This window comes from Pinus tabuliformis, chromosome 4_1 (assembly GCF_031772625.1).
Source record: "Pinus tabuliformis cultivar Carrire ecotype Pingquan chromosome 4_1, CPIR1, whole genome shotgun sequence".
NCBI classification, from domain to species: Eukaryota; Viridiplantae; Streptophyta; class Pinopsida; order Pinales; family Pinaceae; genus Pinus; species Pinus tabuliformis.
Window position 1 is genome coordinate 536,397,031 of NC_142303.1, and position 21,566 is coordinate 536,418,596.

Consider the following 21,566-nt stretch of genomic DNA (forward strand, 5'->3'; position numbering starts at 1 on the left):
TAACTTTTCCCACAAAGCCTTAGCCGTAGATTCCCCTGATACATTCAAAAATACTGAATCTGAGACACACAATCGTATTGTGCTCTTTGCCTTCCAATCTAACTTCTTCCATTCTTCATCGGATACTCCTGTTGGTTTAGTACCCAGATCTACAACGATCCACTAATCTTTATCCACCGAAAAATCCTCCATCTTGAGTTTCCACAACTCAAAACTCTGACTATTAAATTTCTCGATCTCTATCTTTCCACTGCTCGCCATCTTCTTTCACCACCAGAATCAATCTCGCAGATCTCCCACTGAACAGGGTCTACCACAGGCCCGAGCAAAACCCCTTAGAAACAAAGGCGTCCACTTGAAGCCAAAACAATGCTGATACCAAATGTAGGTTTAAACCCCGTACAGAAATTACCTATATAGGAATTATAAAACATAGAAAATAAACAATATGAGAGAATAACACATAAAACACATATACACAAAGATTTTCCCCTATATCCCAAAACCAGGACTACCAGCTCGATTTTTCATTATGTTCCTTTCAATGTTACAATACATATTTATACATGCTGAAGCGTCCAAAACCATGGACCGAAAACCATCGCATCCAAAACCATTGACTGAAAACCATCGCGTCCAAAACCATGTGCGCAAATCATGCACAAAACCATAGGTAGGTCCGCCCAACCTAACATAGGGTCCAAAACCAAAATTTTCCGGGGTGCTACCTCAGACCACATAGAGTGGGGTTACCTACACCCCTTAACCCCCTTGTGACTGCCCCTGCTACGCAATCGGTGAAATGAAGCAGGGAATCCGCCCCCCTTCTAACCCCTCAGTGAACTACGTGGTTTAGTCGTGGAAACAATATAACACAACCCAACAAATGCAACATCAATGTGACGTAATGGTTGAAACCCTAGGCATAATTGAAAGGGATTGTGGCAAGTCGAGAAATTGAGAGCTCTGTTATAACTGTGTTTCACATAGGGAGGACTCTCATCCCATGTTCATAGATGTTTAGAGTTGTATATGGAAGTATTTGCATAATAATCCTATTGACAACCTCTCTTTGGCCATCAGTCTAGGGGTGAAATACAATTGACCTGGTGACATTGGTGTCCAACAATGTCTAGAGGCTCGATGAGACTTAGAAAATTTCTATCCGAGTCTAATATAATGTTCTACGGGATCCAAAAATTCACCCACCCTCACTCAAAGAAAAATTTGGCAGTGGCTTCTGCTGTGATATTATTCTTGCATGCAGCCAATATAGCCATCTTAGAAAATCTATCAATGACCACAAATACATAGCCATTTTCATGCTTGGTAGAAGGAATTCTAGATATATAGTCCATGGAGATAGATTCCCAGGGCCAACCAAGACTAGGAAGAGTATATAGGCCTTGCTTCTTAATGGTTAGTTTGGTGATGTCATAGGAAGTGTGGGATCTGATATATTTTCCAACATCCTATTGAATATTTTGCTAATAGAAATACTTCTACGATATTGCAATTGTCTTCTCTACACAAAAATGTCATGCGAACTGACTACAGTGCGCCTCCAAAATCATATTGGCATGCTCGCTTGAAGGAACACAAAGGTGTCTCAAGTTTCACAACAGTGCATCCTGGAGGTGGAAGTGCAGAACTGGCTTGCCATCCATCAACATCTAGTATGTGATGGTGAATTCTTGATCATTTTTGTAAAGTTGGAGCTATCCAGAAGTCTCGTGCCCACAAGAATTGAGAATAGTGGTCAGTGCCACAACCGGTAGCAACGTAGGAAATTTACAACATTATTGGTGTTTCCCTTCTTGTATGTGATGGTGAATTCTTGATCATTTTTGTAAAGTTGGAGCTATCCAGAAGTCTCGTGCCCACAAAAATTGATAATAGTGGTCAGTGCTACAGGTGGCAACGTAGGAAATTTACAACATTATTGGTGTTTCCCTTCTTGTATGTAATGTTTACATGAAATTTTTGTGGATATGTGGACTATTTCTGATGGTGATCATTTTTCAACTTCCCTTGTGTCTATATAAACTAAAGAGGCCAGTGATCTGTGTGGATGATTGTCCCATTCCCCAGAATGTAATGTTTCCACTATTGGTAAGCTTGCATAATGGAATATATCTTTTTATCATAAGTAGAGTATTTATGAATAGTATCAGAGAGCATCTCATTGTGATAGGCCATCAGATGCTCTTGCTAGGTGAGAACTGCACCAATAGCATAGTTGGAGCCATCTGTCTCAATTTCAAATGGTTTTTGTAGATCTAGAAATGTGAGTACTGGTGTAAAGAAAATGTGGTTCTTCAACTCATCAGATTCCTATTTTTGGGACTCAGACCAATTTTTTTTTTTGTTGGATCTAAGACTTTTGTGATCCATAATGTAGATATGAACCTTTCAGATTAATCACATCGTTAGGATTTGGTCGACATTTCAAACCAACTAATGTTGTTCATCCTCAGGACAAGGTGAGAAATCAGCTGATCTGAACGAATAAATAGCATGGATGCATCATTGCCCAGAGTAAGCTGTTGAAAATTAGCCGTTGGTTAATTTGTTACTGAGGAAACATTGTTTAATATCTAGTTGAAAACTAGCTGTTATGTAATAATTAAATATTTTATTTTGATATTATAAATATATTATTTATTAATATCAAATTTTATAATAATATTATCTAAAAATAATTAATTTTTATAATACAATTTCTTAGGGTTTGACTTACTTAGGATAAATTTGATAATATTTCAAATTAGAATATTATTAATTTCTATAGTAAGAATATTATTTGTTAAATTGTTTAATATTTAGTTTGACACTAACTGTTATGTAATAATTAAATATTTTATTTCGATGTTATAAATTGATTATCTAATAATATTAATTTTTATAATCATGTTATCTAAAAATAATTAATTTATATAATTTAATTTGTTAGGGTTTGACTTATTCAAGATAAATTAGGTTAGAGACTTACTGTTAGGAATAATTCAGATTAAAGTATTTAGATTTCATTATAATTTAATATTATTAATTTCTATTAATAAGAATATTATTAATATGACCATAATTTGTTAGAGGAAAACTTATCTCCTTTAAATAGGAGGATGGTTGAGATAATTTTAAAGGTTTATAAGATAAATATTAAAAAGTCAGGATTAGTTAGGTCAACCATTTTGATTAGAAATTTACTTCTCATGTTAAACAAAAGAAGTTAAAGAAAATTAATACAAATAAAAAGGGGATAAAGCCTGAAGACGAAAATGGAGAATCAGAAAAATGAAAAGGAGAAATGAGAGGGAAGGGAGGAAGAGTCATGAGGAGAGAGCTAGAATCCAGCTTTTACTTAATTTCCATCCATCATCCCTATTAAGGTTTCTAGCATGCCTCTCAATTTTTTTTTTCTTTTTCTCCACCCTTAGTAACTTGACTCAAAGGACAAGTGATATGAGAAAATCTTAATGTGAACCCTTGATAAAAATTGGCAAGGCCCAAAAAGATGCAAAGCAATATTAGAGTGGTTGAGGCTGGCCAATCCCAAATGACTTGGATCTTACCCAGAGCCACATACATGGCTTTCTCATCAATTATGTAACCTACATATTGGACTTTATTCATGCCAAAGGTGCATTTCTCCAAGTTGGCATATAGTTTGTGTTCTCGTAGGGTTTGAAGGATGTGTCAAATGTCGTGCAAGTTCTCTTCCCAATTCTTACTGAAGATGAGTATGTTGTCCAAATATAAATCCATGAACGAGTTTGTGATGGACCGCAATATGTCATCCATCAGCCTCATAAAAGTTGTAAGGGAATTTATCAACCTAAAAGGCATGACCAACCACTCAAGAAGGCTCTCCTTAGATTTCAAGGAAATCTTCATGTTGATGGGTACTAGAAATATGTCAATCAAGGGGGTCTCCCTAATTTGAATTCCCAATTAGACCTCACACAATTTGGAATAGGAAACCCATTTGGAGTATCGTCCCGGCTACGATGTATCCTTGTAGATTTTCCTTCGCTACAAAGGTCAGCACAAGAGAGTAATACACATGTATTTTTAGATAAGGAAGTGAGTATGACTTGTGAAATGTTCGGCCATGGAAAGTATCAAGGCCCTTCTATTGAAAAGGGAGAGAAAAGTGGGCCCTTTAAAGACAAGTAATAGTACTAATCTAGAAAAATCAAATGAGCATATACATATGAATGAATCGTTGATCAACCAATGAAATAGTTCATAAGGAAGCAACGATTGTTAAATTAAATACAACACAACTTGAACATGATAAGTACCAAAGCTACCAAAATAGTTCAATTTCCTTAGTACATCTGAAAACAACATACTTTGCAAACATTCAGAGAATAGTCTTACAATGTTCATGACATATGCATGAAAGCGTGCTAGCTCAATGAGATTTTGAATTAAGTAAAAGTTCCAAGATACATCAAGATAGTGAACACCACTAACCCCAATAATGGGGCATTAGAGAAGTCACTCACTCCTCCAAAACAACTATCTTCCTCTCCAATGCTTGGTAGGAGGATCCAAGGTGAAAATTCCACTGCATGAGTGATAAGGGTGCATATATAACAAATGGTGTGGCCATTCACCTCCCTTATGACTCTTAGACTACCCTCATGACTGTTTGACTTCTCCATGACTCTTTGACTGCTTCATGACTTTTCACATTCTATTGATGACTCTTGGACTTCCACTTTACATTAGATTTCTCTAATATGGAATTTACATAATCCACAAGATGACGTGGCACATGATCATGACATGCCATGGAATGGAACTAATGACATGGACTTAAAGATGACATGGACATGGATTTTAGGAATTTGTGGTTCATTTCTTTTTAGCTTAGTCTCGGAGTATCCACAGTAGAGACCATATTTCTGTCAACGTTTCAAATCCCAACAAGGATCCATCATTAGGACCAATCTGAATAATGATAGAAGAAGAGCTTGTGAAAGGATAAATAGTTAAAGAAATATTTTTTATTGAAAGTCAGCTAATAAATTTATTTTAATTTTAATATTAATTTTTATTTATCATTTTTATTATTAATAATTAATTCAAGATGACATGGACATGTCAAGCCCCTCTTTGTTGTTTCTTTCTTTTTTTCTTTAATAAGTGATGTATACAATACTTCATATTTATGAGAGATATGATTTGTTCTTCATATCCACCCTCCAAAGCGTTGTGAATCAGATGGAGTATTCATGCGGTCTTGATCTTTTGTCTTTGGTTGTAATTTGGTGTTCCTTATTCTTCTCACTTGATTATCATCTTATCTCTTCAGCTTCATCGGTGTCCTCTAGCATGTTCTCATTCTCCTTTCCCTCCATCATCATCCTATCATGATAAGATAAATTACCTGCAACTGAAAACCATTAATGACAAGATGACATAAGTATGAAAACACCTAATTTAGCAATTTTCATGAAGTCACTTGTTAGGGTTAGAATTAGTGACTAGTTGAGTGACTGAATCTCAAAGGCAAAGGTCTAGGAATGAGGCTTGAGATTGCAAAATGTGTAGTTCGGGATGTCCAATTTCAAAGGATTTCATAGTTGAGGGACTCAAGAGCTCAGGTTGGAGGCTTGAGCCCTAAGACTACACAATGTGTAGATTTGGAGGCCTAGGAAGAGGGAATTCTCAGTTGAGGGACTCAAGGGCTCAAGCTAGAGGCTTTAGGCTTGAAACTATGTGATTCGAAGTTCTAAAGGTTTGGGCTGAGTGACTGCATAGTTGAGGAACCTAAGAGGTCAGGATTAAGGCTTTAAGTTCCTCAATGCATAGTTTAGACAGGAGAAGAGGCTGGGAGATTATGTAGTTGAGGGGTTAAACACCTCAAGCTTGAGGATTGAGGCTTGAAGTTTCCTAATGTGTAGTTCTAGAGGGAGAGGGAAAAAGTGATTGTGCAATTTCGTAGTTCAAGAGCTCAAGGGTAAGGCTTAATGCTTGAGACTACATAGTGCGCAGTGAAGGCAGGTTGGAGGAAAGAATTGTGTAGTTCTAGAGCTTAAGGACTGGGACTGGACACTGAGCCTACATAGTGTGCAATTCCAAGAGGTAAGGTTAGGGCTTGAGGGTTGAGACTACGTAGTGCATGGTTCAGGAAGGCTGAGTGAGGTCAAGTTGCTCGGAAGTAGAATTTTACAAATAAGGCTAAGTGTGGGATTAGTGCAGCTAAGGTGAACATAGAAAAATGTAGATCACGATCACACACTCAAAACAGTTGAAAATACAAAATTGATCACTTAGAAGAAAATAATAACATGATTCCCTCAATGCAATGGTGATACAACATACCTCTCTACGTGTGACACAAAAGATACACTTTGCAATGAAAGTGATGACACTTGTGTGGTAGTACGTAAATCTTTGCAAATGAGTGTAAAACATGTCTACTTGACTAAAAGGACTCATCAATACCAAAGTTACCCTTTGAAACAAGCCATAAATCAAATTTACATGATAAGCGACACTTCCCATGCCAAACAATGACACTTGTGATACGAAAAGAAAAGTGTGAATGACACTTGCAATATATGAACAATAGTGAAAGAGACACATGCTAGAGCAAGGATAACATGGAAACAACACTCGTTAAAGTGAAATCAAGAGAAAGTGACTGTCATAAATGTTAAAAAGACACATGTGATAGTAAAAGTGCATAAAAAGCGACAATAGGAGAAACTCCTCGAAATAGAAATACGATCGCAAACAAGGTGAGAGATTGTCAACTAAAAGTGGGAACTGATTGTTAACATATGTTGAACATTCCATATGCACTATCTTGATGGACTGTGTTGAACTTGTTCAAGCTTGCGTAAAAAAATGTGCTCATGAACTTGTTGCAGACTGAGCATGTGTGAGTAGGTGACTTCGACACTTGGAATTCAATGAGGGAGCCCGAATACTTAACCAGGCATCAACTAGCCAAGAAGTGACTACAAAACAACTGATCAAAAGATCCACAGTAGGCTCCAAAATTCAAGTGTAGGAAATTTTTTTGAGGGTGTTTGTCACAACGAAAACACTTAGCGACACACAGGTAGAAATCCAACTTATTTGCCTTGGTAAAGTCTTTGTGCAGGGTCTAGTTCTTAAGGAAGTATTGATTCATTGTTCAGATTATCACAACTTTGCCACCTAACCCATGGATAAACATAGTCCCCTTCATTCTTCCTCGGTTAAGCAAAAACATAAAACGAACAATATCACAATGTTTCAAGATAAGGAAAGGGTAATGTAGCACATGAGGTTTAGATATTCATAGTATAGTCTTTCATCTCTAATGTTTCTTTGCTGCTAGCAGGCCTGGAGAGTACCCCGACAGAGTCACTTTAGGAGCACAATCATTTCTCTGTTGTTAGTGAGCCTGGTAAGTACCCTGATGGATTTTCTTCCTCCACCTCCTTGCATAGGAAGCATTTCTCTTCTTTCACCATTTATTTAGTTATTTTATATAGAACTATGCATTGGAGCTTATTTATTTCACGGGAGGAAGAGGAATCCTGACTTATTGATAGCAGAAGAGGTTGTCCCTTTAGAGAAGTGTAAGACCTCTGATATTGATTTACTTGTTTAGATTTTCACCTTGTCCTTCTCTACTCAATCAGATCAGCATGGATAACATTGAAAAATAAATAACTGAGTATAGGTATGAGGTTTACAAAATAGACGTGGATATCATGGTTCAACGCAGATATTTCCTCACACAAGGATCATATTTTGCGTCAGAACATAATTGACCAGAGGGATAACCAAGATGTATAAGAAGGACTAAAAATTAGTGAAATGTTGTAGTGTCACAAATCCATTTTCTATTTTTCTACATTATCTTTCTAGCCAAAGGAACATCCTCCATGCAAAGTCTTATTAAACAAAACACAAAAGGAGATACAAGACACAAAAAGGAAACAAAAGCAGAAAGGAAAAAATAATGGAGGCTAAACTGAAAACAAGATGCAAGACAAAATAAGAAAACACAAGAAAGAGTATAGAAAGAGGGTACAATATGAGTGTGCAAGGGAATACTAATATGCAGCTACGCCTACTCCTAAGCTAACCAACTAAAGGGTTAGGGTCATGTATAATGAAATTTCCAATGTAGCCACCGTAGCTACTCCCAACCTGCATACACGAAGATACGAGCAATTAAAATAGATATAAAATAGTGTGCAATGCAAAAGAGAAGATCTTGAATAACTTGCACAACGAATCGAAGGTCTTTCCGATCATCAGAAAGATGTTTCACAAAAACCACCTCTAGCCATTTTAGAGTCTTACCTTTTTAAAGAAAGCCAAAATCAAACAAACCTCAAAGACTTATTGCGAATGTATCTTCATTTGCATTGTCTTGCTTGGCAGGCATGAGAAAATACCAAAACATATTATTAAAAAAAGGGCTTGCTAAGTGAGATGCTTGAAGGAAATCATAAATTGGATTGTGAAATTCAAAACAATCCTCTAGAAAACCCCAAAATCCTTGAAAAGATGATTTTTCAATTAGAATCATAGGGCCAGGATGAGAATCTTGTGAGGGAAAATGGATCTGATCATATTTAGCCAGCATGTCAAGACAATGAGTATCTGACATAACCATTAGTGAATGTTGAAGTGCCCCAACTGCTTGGCTAGTATATAGATATTGAGATGATAAACCATAAATATCAAAGGATGGAAAAAAACTGTAATCAAATGTTCTGATGGGAAAATGGTAAGTTAAATGACATTCATCAGAGACAAAATCATGATCAGATGGGCTGATTAAAGAATCAAATTCCTAGTTTTTAATTAACAAGGATAAATCAATTTGAATAGCTTTGTGAATGCTATGAACAATAGAACCAACTTTCTCACATGCCAAATGTGAAAAATCATCTTCCCATAGTTGGTGACAAATTGTACAAGCATCATAACCATCAAAATAATTGAAGAGGAATGCTAGTATAGAAAATATACGAAACCAGTTAGGGTGTAATGTATGAAAACTAGGAACTTGATTCAACAAATAACTCAATAACTTGCTAACACTCAAGAGGATTTCTAGTGTTGTCAATACATCCAAAAGAGAGACTAGGAGTTGATTATCCAGCATAGCATTCAACAAATATGAACTCTTCGGCCAAAGGTAATGTTCAAATTGATCAGCTTCATGATTTCATGCATTTAAGAAAGTTGTACACTCCAAACCTAAATTTGACAGAAGATATTTGTATGAGGATGAATTCACTACAACAATATAATCAGAAACCTGATCTCAATAAATAGGAAAATAGTAATGAGAAATCCTGATATCCATCAAGAATGAGTTTGCAACTAGCGAAACCCATACGAATGAAAGCATACTGAAAGAAAATCCAAATCTGACATAGTTCAGGAATTTCACTGGGATTGTGAGAATCTGACATAACCATCAACAAGCTTTTAAGTGCCTCGACTTCCTGACAAGTTCCAGGACTTTGAAAAGATAGATAACAATTTTTTGTAAATTGAGTCAAATTGCGAACTACATGTGGACAACTGTTATCAGTTAAGTCAACAAGATGATCACTATCTGGATGGAAACTATCTACATCATTGGTTTTATTAGATTCTTCAACTTCAACAAACATATTACTCAAGTCGTAATATTATTATGGTCGCAAGTCCAAGAATGTATGCATCGGAAAAATATCATGATCACACTGATTCGAAAAGTTTCCCCCACGCAAAGCAAGAGATGATAAGGAATGGAATGGATGCTCTATAATTTCATTGCTTTCTTCCTCATCATGGATAATATCACTATCCTATGTGATTTCAAGATTCATCTCATCAGATGACAAACTTGAAGAACATGATAATTTCCATCGCAAGTTGATGCATTACAAACAATAGAGCACAAAGGATAGGGAGGTGAAAAGGAAAAAATATTCATAAGAAAATCTTCTTTGACCGAAACAGATTTGAGATCTAAATATTTCAAAACATAATATTCTCAATAAATTGAAAGATTAGATGGTGCACTTGGGAATTCATCATCAAATATATCAAGAGATTCATCCTCATTAGAATTATTGTTTCCCAAACTTCAAATTGATTAGGAGAATTGATTACATTTTATTTACGACCAAGATTACTAGATTCATTATCAACCAAGAGTGAGGCAATACCATCTTCACACGGAGGACTTTAAAAAGAAAAGAAATATCGAAAGAATATTCACCTTCCTACCCCTCTACCTGCAAAATGTGATTACCTTGCGCTTGTTTAATGCTTGGATTTGGAAGATATTAATTAGTCAGATTGATGGAAAATGGGTCATGAGAAAGAGATGTTAGAGGATGACAAGTATCCAAATCAGATTCAAGATTTAAATTATGAGTAATAATATCATCTTGAGGAATGGAGAAATTAGTCTTCACCATAGGCTTCATGAACCATTCTAGGATTTCCTCCATGGGATCTGAATCATGAAAAGAGGAAGGAGGATGAGAAGATGGATTAGGAATTTTATTTGTAGATATCCCAACTTTATTGTCATCACAAGGAGGCACCGTATTGGAACTGAAAAAGGAGGAGGACAAGGAAAAAAAGGAATAGTAAGTTCCTCCTCTAAAATTAGGGGTGCCTCATGAGTTACAAGAGTTGGGTAAGAAGAACCATTAGTTGGTTTGGGTTCACCGTGAAAAGAGATATGAACCAAATTCTCAAACGTTTTTTAAAAGAAATCCCAATATATGACTTTTTCAAGAAATTCATAACAGATGCGAAGGAATCAATTAGTGAAATACCTAATTTATTCATTAGGCTTCATTATTAGTTGATTAATCCTTTTATAAACATCTTGGTAATCATACCTTTCAAATGCTAAATCAGACTCCTTGATGAGGTGTTCAAGAGAATGAATGGAAGCAGGGGGTAAAGTGTGACACCATGGGCTAATGCAACCTTCAAGGGTGAGGTAGAAAAGAATACAAGCCACATCATCACAATAAATTTCATAGTATTTAGAGAGCTTTTAAAAAAAATATGCATGCTCGATAATGGATGTATCATCCTCACCATCAAACTTTAATTGAGACAAGTCACGAAGAGACTCATTAGGGATTGAAAGTTCACTAGGGGATAGGTTAGAATAATACCTCGGGATTATGATTTGAGAATGAGACATCTCAAATAAGAGGTTCAAAATAGACTCAACATGCACAACTTGTCATCTAGCCCTCTTTCTAATGCCATTTTGTTGAGGGGTGCTAGAAATTCGTCAACCAAGGTGGTCTCCTCGACGTGAAATCCCAATTAGACCTCACACTACATGGAATAGGAGCCCTATCGAGAGTATCAACCTAGCTGCCATGTATCCTTCTATATTTTCCTTGGTTACAAGGTTTAGCACAAAAGAGTAAAACACAACTATTTTCCACTCAGTGAGTATGCCTTGTGTAATGTTTGGCTGTGGAAAGTATCAAAGGTCATTCTACTAAAAGGGGAGAGAAAAGTGGGCCCTTTAAAGACAAGTAATAATACTTATCTAGAAAAGGCACGTGAACATATACATATGAATGAATCTTTGATCGACTAGTGAAATAGTTCACAAGGAAGCAATGATTGTTAAAGGAAATGCAACACACCTTCAACAAGATAAGTGCCAAAGTCACCGAAATAGTTCAATTTCCTCAGTACAGATGAAAACAACATAGATCGGAAACATTCAAAGAATAGTATTACAATATTCATGACATATACATGAAATCGTTCTAGCTCAACGAGCTTCTGAATTAAGTAAAAGTTCCAAGATACATCAAGACAATGAACACCACTAGCCCCGGAGCATTAGAGAAGTCACTCACTCCTCTAAAACAACTATTTTCCTCTCTAATTCCTGATAGGAGGTGCCAAGGTGAAAAGTCCATTGCTTGGGCTATGAGGGTGTAAATATAACAAATTGGGTGGCCATTCACCTCCCTTGTGACTCTTGGACTACACTCATGACTATTTGACTTCTCCATGACTCTTTGATTCCTTCATGTATTTTCACATTCTATGGATGACGCTTGGAATTCCACTTTACATTACATGTCTCTAATATTAAATTTACATAATCCACAAGATAATGTGGCACATGATGACTCATGATATGCCATGAAATGACACTAATGACATGGAATTCAAGATGACATACCCATGTCAAGCCACTCTTTGTTATTTCTTTCTTTTGTCTTCAATAAGATATGTGTCTGTTGGGCGCGGGATCCCCCAAGAGTAGTTTTGGGGCTAAAATCCCATATTTTGGTCAAACTTTGTAATCAAAGTGTAAAGACTCCGCATTTTGTGGTCGCGAAGCGTGTAGGTGTTAAAGAGTTATAGGGTTGTCCACCCTTATTTTGAAAATGTAATGTCGGTTGTAGAAGATCTACCCATGGTCCATGGACCATGGGATTGTATAAATAGAGCTAAGCTCTAAGTAGAAAAAAAGAATTAATCAATGTAGCAATGAAGATATGATGTATGAGAGATAGCGAAGTAGAAGTCTAAATCTTAGGTCGTAGCATAGGTAGAGGCTCTACAGCTGAGTGCACAGAGGCCTGGAAGTCTGTAGTTGAGTGTGCAGACCCCTACAGCTGAGTGCGCAGGGCGGGTTGAGTCTGTAATTGTTTGGAATTATCAATAAAGAGAAGTATTCTACAAATTATGCGTCTTTATTTCCTGTTTATGCATCTGGTTATGTTGGGTATGAATATCACTTATAATGCTTATATGATGCGCGAATATATGTAATTGTGTTGGTTAAGTGAATGCAAGTAAGAACATCTGTTTACATGAAGCTAACTAATATCTGTTAATAAGATAAGTAAGATACTTAGCTTGGTTTAGGAAATATCATAGTTCACTGCCCTAGTAGCACAAAATTATATCAGCCCCAGGTTAAGGCTACACGAAAGTTGATTGTACCCTTTCGCGAAGGTACTGAAGGGTGGAATAGAGGGTTAAGAAACCTGCACGAAGGCAGGTCTAGCTAGAATAAACCAACATCACAACCATCTCAAGGGTGTGGAAACTTGGTTCCAGCATCCCCCCATACTGCTTCGAGTGAGACTTCAGTCCACGCTCCGCGGGATGATGCCGAAAGGGCCAGTAGTGTAGGGATTTTTTTGGCTAACTAACGCTGAACCTGGGTCAGGCCCCCTCAAGCCAACAAATGTTTCCATTGCCAGGACTAGAATATTCATAAGGGATGTGTGATGTCGTATCATTGGAATCCAACTAAGCAAGAAATCGAAGGCTAGTTGGATAGAAGGATTCACGAGTTTGTGGCACAAGAAAACAGAAACCCGCGATTGTCAAAAGAATAGTGGTTGGACCGATACCTATATACGGAGATCCACGAAATATTTTTCGCCTCCTTTCCTACTAAGCTATACGAGTGGATCGCGAAGCTAAAAAATAGCCAAGGAAGGTGGAAACTTGACGGTCCTATTGTGTGGACCCCAGAGCTAGTACGAAGGTTGGAAGCATCAGAGGATAAGATTGCGTGCGTTGTTGATCATTGCCTCGATCGCATCATAGGAGGATTTGTTACTGAATTCATGGTTGACACCTCAGTCAGCTATAGAGAGGCAGAGTGACACATTTTCAAAGGAGCATGAGGTAAGTACGTAAAATCTTGGAATACTTGGATTAAAATGATGTTGTGCGAAAAATAGGTTATGCAGCTACCTTGATGTTTGGGACTACGTGAAGCGAAAAAGTTACAGAAATGAAGGGAATAAAGGTCTGGAGTATAGCCCCTTCATTTCACCTCCACGAAGGGACGAAGAAGGGATAACAAAGGTCTCTATGTGAAGTGCTATTCAGTTGATAAGACAAGGATTCCCGCGAATACCACCTAAGCCCACACCACCTCCGACTTCACCACCATCGTCTCCAACTTCGCTCGTACCAACTCCACCTCCACCACGATTCAGTATGGTGAATACAGTGAAGTTGCCTTTGTTCAAAGGCTTGGGAAATGAGGACTCGAACCAATTATGGTTCGTTGTAAGGGCTGTATGGGAAGCTCAAGGTGTTACATATGATCACAAAAAGAAGGTGACACTAGTTAGTGCTTTGCAAGATCACGTGCTAACCTAGTATATTAAGTACTCCAACAATAACTCGAATGTTAGAGTAGCGGACACCTAGACAGCACTAAACAGGGAATTTAGCAGGCCTAAATCTGAGTTGCAGTCGATTGTGGGCTTCAAAGAGATCGCGATGCGACCAGGCGAGACACCGTGGGAATTGGATCAAATATTGAAGTGTCAAATCTGCGAAGCCAATATGAATTTGACAGATGGACAACATCGCGAGTGGTTTTTGGCTTCACTACTACCCCACTTAAGGAGCGCACTATTGCAGTAGAAGATAACAACTCAGGCAGAGGCCTTGGAGATTTCCATGAGACTACACAAGACTTCGATGCAAGATCCTAATCTAGGAGTTCATCAGATCCATGAGCAGCTGTAGAATCTGTGCCTTGAGATATAAAGTTTGAAGCAGTATAGGATGGTTCATCTAGAGGTACGTAAGGAGGTATGGTGCTTGAAATGCAAGGGTCAGGGTCATGACAAAGACCATTGCCTGGTCTTTGCAAATTACCTTGCAGGAGGAGGACCGATGCCTTTAAGGCCGGAAGCTCAAGCAGGACCTAGCGCGGTGCCTGCTTTATGGTGTGTTATCTAATAGGTAGTCAGAAAACATGCCATGGATAACTGTCACTTACTACAGAAGTATGTGCAAGCACCACAACAATTTTTCTGAAACCTTTGCAGATCGGTAGGACATGATGACCATACTTGCAGGAGCTATCAATTGATGATGGATAGAACTCCCCCTTACAGGGTTCAGGCCGAAACGCAGCCCCTTGACCACAATGCAAGGATGGGGGAAACAGGATTTCAGGGGTGTGGACGAGGCCAAGGTGGAGGAGGACCTGGTAGAGATCGACAACAGTTGATTTGCTACAATTACGGAGGGCTAGGACACTATGCTTGCAATTGCACTAATCTAGCGCACCCTTCATGCAAGTATTGCACACTGTTTTATCATGAAACAGAAGATTTTCCTATGCTGATAGCTAGGATATGTGACAAAGGGGCGCTACCACCTCCCCTGACTCAGAACCTGCAGATGATGAGGTCTGAGCTGTGTGAGGAAGATCCGAATGTAAATATAGTGCTCCGAAGTGGAATCACGATAGGAGATGACAAGGGGAAACAACCGGAAGACAGTACATGGGTTCGCAAAGCCCTAAAAAAAGAGGCTGAGTTTGATTTGGAGCACACTCATGAAGCATTCATGGAAGCTAAGAAGAGCTTCACTGAGGCCTCCACTTCAGGAAGCAAGGATAAATCGGAGCCGGAGATGGACCCCTCTATGCTCACAACTTTCTTGGAATCCTGTATGAGGTTATCGCACGACAATAAGGCTGTGAAATGGTTACAGGAACTCATCAATAGATGTGTTGGGACTGCGCTAGGCGAACTGTGCGTAGTTCGAAATATTGGCAAGCATAACACAAGGATGGGGCATGAAATGAGACTCACTGTGCAGATCAGAGAATACGAAATGGATCAAGTCATTCTGGATTTGGGATCAGATGTGAATTTTCTACCGAAGCAGACATGGGAGCGAATGGGGAGACCTGTGCTGCAATGGTCCCCAATTCAGCAGAGGATGGCGAATCAACAAAAAATATTACCCATGGGGCGACTGCAAGGAGTGACTGTGGATATTGAGGGAGCGAGCGCGTTGCCAGATTTTGAAGTAATAGAGATAGTAGATGACAACAATCCCTACCTTGCACTCCTGGGAATCGACTAGGCTACTGATATGAATGGGGTAATCAATCTAAAGAAGCGAAAGATGATATTTGAGAAGAAAGCACTCCGCGTAATAATACCTTTGGATCCTGCTGAAGGATCATGCTATACGAAACTAGTCCGCGATTATGAAAGTGATGATGATCTGGACCAAATCTACAAGATAACGGTGTGAGAACAAGACTAGGTGAATGCCACTATGGATGGGTAGATTACATGGGGGCGCAAGAGTTCCTGCACTTCGGATTCTGATGAAGAAATAGAACGCTGGCAGAATCGGTTACATGAAGTAACTACACTTAATTGAACATGATGACCCGATTGCTACGCTGTATGTCGTCAAAGGAAAGAAATATGCCTATTTATGATGGTCTAAATGAGGTAGATAACTTTTTGGATGCATTTGAAAGGGAGGTGCCAGAAAAGCTACGCTTCCAGGCCTTGGACTAGGCACTGCGCGCTACGCCCGCAAGATGGTGGGGTATGCAAAAGGGGAGTTTTGATGATTAGTGCGAATGTAGAAGGATGATGCGAGCATGATTTGGGAAGCCTAAGATGTGACTGACAAACAAGTACGATGGGAAGAATGATATGCATGTGCATCTAGCCAAATGAACGCAGGCCTATGGAGAAAAGACACAACCTGAGTGGGTTCACCTATTCTGTGATACCCTCGATGTTATCCCAATGAATTGGTATATAGAAATAGAGCTCCACCATGAGACAGGTGAATGGGATATCCTGCGTGAAGGATTCATGATGAAATTTAGTTTTGAGGACGGGTTTGACGGTATTGATGAAGCGCTACAAGAGGTGACGACAACCATCTTTAGGATATTGCAGGATCCTTTAGACTTGATGCAGCCTAAATGGGGTACTTAGCTGAGTTGCACGCTGGAATTTTATAATGTAACTGCTAAAGAGGGGGACGAGGATCCATGGAAGATTAACATTCCAGAGATAGAAGGCCACCACGAGGTTCAAGGACCATAGATTCAGAACCTCGATATAACCGTGCTGGTGAAACTAGACAGGTGAACATTGGTACAGAGGTAGAACCCAAATTCGCAAAGATTGGAGACTACTAGGAAGACGTGATAGTGGATAAGGTAAACGAATTACTCCACGAATATCAAGACTTATTCCCTTCCAAGTTTATGGATTTGAAAGGAATAATTAGAGATCTAGGAGTGATAAAGATCACGTTAAAACCCAACGTGAAGCCTATGGAGGAATCCGATTGGGTAAGCCCAATGGTAGTGCAAGAGAAGAAGCTGAAGGATGAGATAAGGATATGCGTGGATCTCAGAAAACTGAATGACGCTTGTGTGCATGATCCTTTCGCAACTCCGTTCACAGATGAAGTGTTGGACAATGTAGGTGGCTAGGAAGCATACTCCTTCACTGATGGGTTCTTTGGGTACCACCAAATCAAAATCGTGCTAGAGGATAGAAGCAAGACAACCTTCAATACACTGTAATGCCGTTTGGGTTGAAGAATGTGCCTGCTATCTTTTCGCACACGGTTGTCGTGGCATTCAAGAAATTTATTCATAAGTTCCTGGAGGTATATTTTGATGACTGGACTGTGTTTGGGCTAGTCAAGCACCATGTAGTGAGCTTGTGCTTGATGCTGGATACTTGTCGAAGATACTAGATCACGCTCAATCTCAAGAAGTGTCTGTTCTGCGTTCCTTTTGGGAACCTATTGGGGCATGTGGTTTGCAGACAAGGACTGATGGTAGACCCTGTGAAGATAATGGTGATTCTGAACTTGGAAGTGCCGAGGAGTGTGAAATAGCTGCGTGCTACCTTGGGACATACGGGATATTACAAAAACTTTATCAAAGTATATGCCCAGATCACGGCACCAATGGAATTTTTTTTTGAAGAAGGATGTGTCGTTTTGCTAGAATGATGACTGTAAGAAAAGCCAGGATACGATTCTAGTCTTCCCAAATTAGAAGAAAGAGTTTCATGTACATGTTGACGTGTCATGTATAGCGTTGGGGGTAGTATTAACACAGGATGATGGAGAAGGTTTGGACCACCCCATCACGTTCGTAAGCCGAAGACTATCCAAAGTAGAGAAGAACTATTCCACCACTGGGTGCGAGGGGCTAGCTATGGTGTATGCACTCCAAAAGTATCGACACTACTTGCTAGGAGGTCACTTTAAGATGTATACGGATCACTCCGTGCTAAAGTACCTAGTCAATAAGCCTGTGTTGGGGGGGGGGGCGAATTTGCATATGGCTCTTATTGTTCCAAGAGTACGATTTTGAAGGTGTTGTGAAGCTTGGACGATTGAACACAGGACCAAATCACCTGTTGTGCATTGAGATAGGGGAGGAACCCACTAATTTGGAGGAAGGATTACCTGACGCGCAACTCTTTGTTATGCGTGTCACAGATGGACATTTTTAGGATATAATACACTTCCTAACAACGAGAACTGTGCTGGAAGGATACTCTGTCCAGCAAAAGAAGGAATTAGTGGTGCGTGCGACAGATTTCTCTGCCATTATTGGGCATCTATACAAGATGGGGATAGATAAGATATTGCGAAGATATGTACTTGAGTTTGAACGAAGCAAAATCCTCGCAGATGCGCGTGGGGGCACTGCGAGATGACATTACATAGGGAAAGCAACAACGCAGAAGATTCTATGCGCAGGGTTGTGGTGGCCAACCCTTCATTAGGATTAAAAAGCATATTATAAGGCATGTGATGTATGTTAGCGAAAAGGTATGCCATCGCAGAGGGATGAAATGCCTTTGAATCCAAAAATGATGTTGCAACTCTTCGAAAAGTGGGCAATCGATTTTGTAGGACCTATTCATCCCCAAGGAAAGATAGGCGCGAGGTACATTATCGCTGCGATGGAGTACTTGACTCCTTGGGTAGAAGCGCAACTGGTGTTATAGACATTTTTGGGCACTACAACCCCAAGCATGAAATGTCCATAAACCAAGGGCTCCTAAGTCCCTAAAAGTGTTGTTCTAACCCCTAAAGGAACAAGGTCAACTGATTACAGCTTCTCCCAGAAGTTCTCCATGAAAAACTGCTCAGAATTGGTCAAAACAGGATCATTTCAACTGCTCCATAGGCAAAGTGCGTTGCATCTCACCTAAACACACTGTGTGGGTGTGTTGCATTTCAAAAAGCCCTTCTATGGGGTGCGATGGGCGAGAAATGACAAATGGCAGTGTCATTCCGCGAGGTGGAGAGGCAATTGAAGCTTCCAAAAACTTCTCCTGTGACACTTGCCTCTCTGAATTCGACCAAGGATGAGTAAGAGATCATCAATCTCCAAGTGGAAGCAAGAACTATTAGAGGGAAGACACTAATCAAGTCACAAGCTGACTCATCTCCCTTACAGATATCTATATATGGATCCCTCATCCCAGAGATCCAGAGGCCAGAATTTTGCATATTGTAAGGAATTGTTGTTGGTTTCTTGAGATAAAACATCAGATTGTTGGGTGATCTAAGCTTTGTATGAGGTGAAGAGGGGCTTCCTTGCTGAGAGGATGATGCTGGGTCAGAACAACTGGTTGTAACTCCCCTTGGCTCTTTCTTGTTTATCAATAAAAGCTATTCAAGTTTTCCTCCATACTCTTGTGTCATTTATGTTTGCTGCATTTGTATGGTCAATTTACATCTGATCCTAGATTATTTATGATTATAGATCCATGTTCTTGTATAGTGCTATGCTACTGTTATCTTACAGGTACTCTGTGAAGCTGGGCATGCAAGGGAACAAGTAGCGAAAGACTATCAAGAAGGAGAGGAATCGAACCAGGAGATTAGCGCAAGACAGAGGTTGGTCTTCTTTGTTCTTCTCTATCTATACTTCATAAAGGAAAAACGAAAGTAGCTTTACTTTGTTTGTTTCTAAGGTAGCTATCACACCTTAGTGGGATAAGCAGTTCTGAGTAGACACTTTTCCCTATAACAACTGGTGAAGAATTGCACGGGTGTGACAGCCGCGAAGTTCCTATTTGAACATGTTTAGACATGATTTGGATGCCCAAAGATTTTGATGAGTGATCAGGGTACGCACTTTTTGAACGAAACGATCACCGCACTGACGGAAGAATTGCACGTGTATCATCAAAAGAGAACAACTTATCACCCACAGGCTAATAGGACAGTGGAGGTATTCAACAAAGTGCTTGAAAACACACTGACCAAGGTTTGCAATGCTCAACAAAGTGATTGGGACCTACGCATACTTGCGGTATTGTGGGCTTAGCTGACAACATGCAAAAAGCTGATGGGACAAACCCCTTTTAGGCTTGTCTATGGTGTTGAAGTGGTGATGCCTATGGAATACATTGTGCCTAGTCTATGCATAGTAGCACTTACAGGTATGACAGATCGTGAAGCCCTACAAGAGAGGCTCGCGTAGTTGGATGAGCTTGAAGAAGAGATATTTTTGGCTGGATTTCACCAGCATGTCCAAATGCAACGCCAAAAAGCGTGGCATGATCGACATATTAAGCTGCACACATTTAAGGTGAATGAATTCATGTTGTCATATGACAGTAAGTTTGATAAATTTCCAGGGAAATTCAGAATGCATTGCCTGGGGCCCTATGTTATTAAGGAGATTACCAACGGTGGCGCGGTTCAGTTGGTTAAGTTGAATGGAGATCCCTTCCAAGGAAAGGTGAATGGTAGTCGATTAAAGCCATACACAGGTGGCCTAGCTATTTGACTAGGCGACAGAAGCATAGTCTTAGTGCTCCAGGCAGCTGAAAGGAGGTGTGGGACTATAAACTACACAGCCTGGGTTGGAGCGTGATTTCAGGACTGCGCGAAGCAATGAAATGTCACAGGGTCTGCAACAGCGCGAAGACAGCTGCACTAGGATGCAGGTCCACCGAAAAGTGACCATTAAAGTCACTATTCATGATTTTATGGTCGGTTTGAGGCCAAATGGAGTGGGCGGCAGGCATTTAAGGCAAACTTTATGGCTTAGATTCTTGAAAATTTTCTGCTAATCTAGCAATAATGGGCCGAATGTGAGGGGAATGGTAGAATTTGAATTCAAAAATCCCTATAAATCATAGGTGGCTGTCCAGAAAAAAACACTTGGCATTTTGAAAATTCAGTTGTTGCGCTATCAAGTGTGTATGGACCTTACAAATTTTGAGGCTTTGAGAGAAAGTTCAGTGTTTGAGACATTGCCGAAGGAGATGCAGGACCTCCTGACTAGAATGACATCGACACTCGAGGAAGCTGTGTAGGAAATTGTGGTAGTAGAAGCCCCAACGAGCGCTGGAGCGATAGTTGAAGTCCCTAAATCACCCAGAACACCAAGACCAAAGAAGGATAAGCATACTATGATCTCGGTGCGTGTCTCACCAAGAAACCCGCAAAGGACCAAGCTCACCTTGCAGGAAAAGGGGAAGGCCATTAATCTAGAGGTCGACAAGGAAGAATATGAAGAAATCCTGGTGGATGAGGAGGACATGGAAATGGTATTTGAAACCCAGGGTACGAACCCTCTTACTTGGTTACCCGAATATGTTCCTACATGCAAGGGCAAAGCCAAGGTGCCGAAGGAAATAGATGAGAGCAAGAGCTCCTTGCACACTCTGTTGCTCCTAGATGACAATGTTTTTGAGGGGTCGTACTTAGGGTGAGTTCATGTACTGAAGTTTGAAGATTGGGACCTC